A 4,321-nucleotide genomic window follows, 5' to 3' on the forward strand; every position below is an offset into this window, starting at 1 on the left:
GAAAGGCAAGGCGAAGATGGGCAGTGAGACCACAAGGGGGAGTCAAGGAGAAGAAGCCGAGAAAGTCAAGCCATATCCATACCGCGGAATGGTGACCAGGAAGAGAGACGCCACAATCGACGTGGCCAGTATGTTCAAAGATGTGGAAGTCAAGGTGCCACTCTTGACGGCACTGAAGATGCCCCCAATCAGCAAGTTTATAAAGGACTACCTGGCGGGGAAGGTCAATGAGGACGGGAGAATGATTACAGAGGAGAACGTCTCTGCCGTGATCCAGATGAGCGACCTCCCATCGAAAAAGACCGACCCAGGAATGTTCACGCTCCCGATTTCGATTGAGGATATTCAAGTGGAGCACGCCATGTGTGATTTAGGGACGTCTATCAATGTTCTAGCCTCGAAAAGTTGCCTGATCAAGGCAAGTCACTGAGAAGAGAAACCAAAGAAAATCCACTGCCTACTGAAGTGCCGAAACCCGCGAAGGAGTTAAAGCCCTTTCTAGCACATTTAAAGTACGCCTATCTGGGGGAAGACGAAACAATGCCAGTCATCATCAACAGCCAGTTGACCCAGGGGCAGGAAGACAGATTGCTGGAAGTACTAAAGCGCAACCAGAAAGCCATAGGATGGAAGCTGGCAGATCTGGTGGGCATCAGCCCAGACTTGTGCATGCACCACATCATATTGGAGGAAGGAGCTAAACCGCACCGTGACCAGCAAACTCAACCCCAACATGAGGGAAGAAGTGCTCAAGGAGATAGTCAAGCTGGTCTCCATAGGAATCATATACTCCATCCTTGATAATAACTGGGTCAGCCCAGTACATATGGTGCCGAAGAAGGGAAGAATACAGGTTGTAAAAAATGAGAAAAATGAGTTGATCCCAACACGGCCAGTCAATGGGTGGAAGATGTGCTTCAACTACAGGAAGCTGAATGCGGCCACGAAGAAGGATCACTTCCCTCTGCCATTCATTGACCAGATGCTTGAGAAATTGGCGAGGAAGCAATATTTCAGTTTCCTTGATGGGTACAGTGGCTATTTCCAGATCGCGGTGAACCTAGAGGACCAAGAGAAAACCACTTTCACCTGTCCTTTCAGCACCTACGCTTACAGAAGGATGCCGTTTGACCTCTGCAATGCCCCGAGCACTTTCCAAAGATGCATGATGAGCATCTTCTCTGATTTGTTGGAAGACTGCATAGAGATCTTCATGGATGATTTCACCGTCTATGGGGACACATTTGATCAGGGGCTACATAGCCTGAACAAAGTACTGGAAAGGTGCAGGCAGAAGGACTTGGTTCTAAATTTTGAGAAATGTCATTTCATAGTTACCGAAGGAATAGTCCTAGGCCACGTGGTGTCAAGCAGATGGATAGAGGTGGATCAAGCCAAGGTGACAGTCATAGCAAAACTCTCGTACCCAACGAATCAGAAGGAGAGCTGAGCCTTTTTGGGTCATGCGGGCTTTTATAGAAGATCTATCAAAGATTTTGCGAAGATAGCCCAGCCCTTGACAAGGCTGCTCCAGCATGAGGTGGAGTTCTCAGATGATTGTAAAGCCGCGTTCCAGCTATTAAAGGACAGACTGGTCAACTCTCCAATTATCCGCGCCCCTGACTGGAGTCACCCCTTCGAGGTGATGTACGATGCAAACGACTATGCAGTAGGGGCGGTCTTGGGTCAGAAGATCGATGGGAAGAGTTATGTTATCTTCTACGCGTCAAAAACTCTGAATCAAGCGCAGAAGAATTATGATACCACCGAGAAGGAGATGTTGTCAGTGGTCTACGCCTTCAAGAAGTTCAGGCCTAACCTGCTGGGGGCAAAAGTGATAGTCTATACCGACCATGCGGCCATCAAGTACTTACTGGCAAAGAAAGAGTCAAAGCCGCGTCTGATCTGATGGGTCCTCCTATTACAAGAGTTCGACTGGGAGGCGGTTGACAAGAAGGGAAGCGAGAATAGAGTGGCGGATCATTTAAGCTGGATTATGCAAGAAGATAATGAGGAAGCTAACTCTGATGTTTTTCCTGAGGAGCATTTATATCTGATCAAGGCAACATCTGAACTTCCGTGGATCAACCGAGCTGAAGGGATTGATCAAGCTGACCAAGGAAGAGAGATCCATCAAAGGCAACATGAGCCATGGTTTGCGGACATGGCCAACTATTTGGTGACGGGCGAGCTGCCCAAAAATGATGAAGTTACAAGGGCACAGAAGCAGAAGCTCAAGAGCGACTCCCGATACTTCTATTGGGATGATCCGTACTTGTGGAAGATGGGGGCGGATCAAGTCATCCGATGCTGTAAACCAGATTGGGAACAAAAGGACATATTGGTCCACTGCCACACACTAGCTTGTGGCACTTCGGGTCAAAGAAGACAGCGAGGAAAGTACTTGATAGCGGATTTTACTGGACATCCATCCATAAAGACGCCTACGAATTCTGCAAGAGATGCCCAAGGTGCCAGCTGACTGGAGGAATCTCTACAAGAGACGAGATGCCACAGATCCCCATAATAGTATGCGAGATATTCGATGTATGGGGAATGGATTTCATGGGACCCTTCCCTTCTTCTGAAGGCAATCTCTACATTCTGGTAGTAGTGGACTATGTGTCCAAATGGATAGAGGCGAAGGCAACGAGGACGTGTGAGTCTAGGGAGGTGGCCAAGTTCTTAAAATCAAACATCTTTACCCAGTACGGGGTACCGCGACCCATCATCTCTGATCAAGGGACTCATTTCGCCAACAGAACCATCGAAGCTTTGATGAGGAAGTATGGCGTCCACCACCGCCTGTCCACACCTTACCACCCGCAGTCAAATGGCCAGGTTGAAGTGTTGAACAGAGAGATCAAGACGATCTTAGAAAAGAAGGTCAACCCCACGAGGAAATATTGGAGCCGTCGTCTGGAGGACGCGCTTTGGGCTTACAAGACCGCTTTCAAAACGCCGATCGGAATGTCCCCCTACCGGCTGGTATTTGGAAAGATGTGCCATCTGCCTGTGGGAGTCGAGCATCAAGCTTTCTGGGCGATCAAAGAAATGAACCTGAATGCCAAGTCTGGTGCTGAAGAGAGGAGATTGCAGCTGCAAGAGCTTGAGGAGCTCCGCCTTGATGCTTACGATTCTACCATGTGGTATAAGGAAAAGATAAAGATGTGGCATGACAAGAACCTTCGCAAGATGGAGCTCTAGGTAGGCCAGAAAGTGCTACTCTTCCAGTCAAGACTCAAGCTGATGCCTAGGAAGTTGCGGTCAAGGTGGATCGGCCCCTATACCATCATCGCCATCAGAGCAAATGGAGCAATCGAATTCCAAGGAAGCGATCCTGATTCGCCTTCCTTTTTCGTGAATGGGCATAGGGTGAAGCCATATAGAGATGGAATGGAGGCGTGTGTGGTGGACGACATTTTACTGCTCATGCCTAACTCTCGCCAGTAAAGCAGGTAAAAGGAGTGACCAGGTACTCTTGGGTAGTCTGCTTGATCAAGCAACAAATTTCTAAACCTACAAAACTGATCAAGTGACATCCTAAGGGCACTCAGTCAAGTCCTTGGTAGTTAGTGTAAATATTTTTCGTGTTATTAGTTTTAAACTCTTAGGAAATTAAAAGTTGGAAAAAAAGGAAGAAACTGATCAAGTGGTTAATTTTTTAGTATTCATCTGGAATTAATTGTCCACTTGATCAGTTGAAATTTGAATTTAATTGGTGGGTTACAGTGGTTGAATTGATCAGGGCAGGGTGATGGCAGGACGCGTGCACTCATTGAAAAGGTATCGGAGAGCGCTAACTTATGCATTGAAAAGCCGTACTGGAGAAAGGAAGCGTATCGGGGAAGCTAAGCCAGCTGTCGCTCTGAAAAAAGCGCGCATGTACTCGAACCGTCGCAGGATCTCAACAGTCGGGATCTCGGTGTAAAAGGCAGCTTTCTGAACCGTATTTCACTTTTGCCCAACCGCCTACAGTACACTATATTTGCTCTCATCCATACCTCTCAAGGCTTCAGAACCCTTTCTCAAGTTATCATCCCCTCCACACAAACCACCCACAGCCATCACCAAAAAAATGAAAAATGAAAATCACTCAACTCTGCACTTCCACACCAACCACCGCAGTTTCTCCGTCACAACCTAGCGCCGCCGCTCCTCTTCCTACAGTGGACTTGGCCGCCATGAGGCGCCTAGAGAATATCCTCTGTAGCATACCCACCGAAACAGATCCCGCGGCGGCTTACGCCACCCTAAAAGCCCAACTCGAAATTTTTCAGTCTAAGGACCCCGCTCCGACTCCTGTACCCCAAAATCCTCC

This window comes from Salvia splendens, chromosome 17 (assembly GCF_004379255.2).
Source record: "Salvia splendens isolate huo1 chromosome 17, SspV2, whole genome shotgun sequence".
Taxonomy (NCBI): domain Eukaryota; kingdom Viridiplantae; phylum Streptophyta; class Magnoliopsida; order Lamiales; family Lamiaceae; genus Salvia; species Salvia splendens.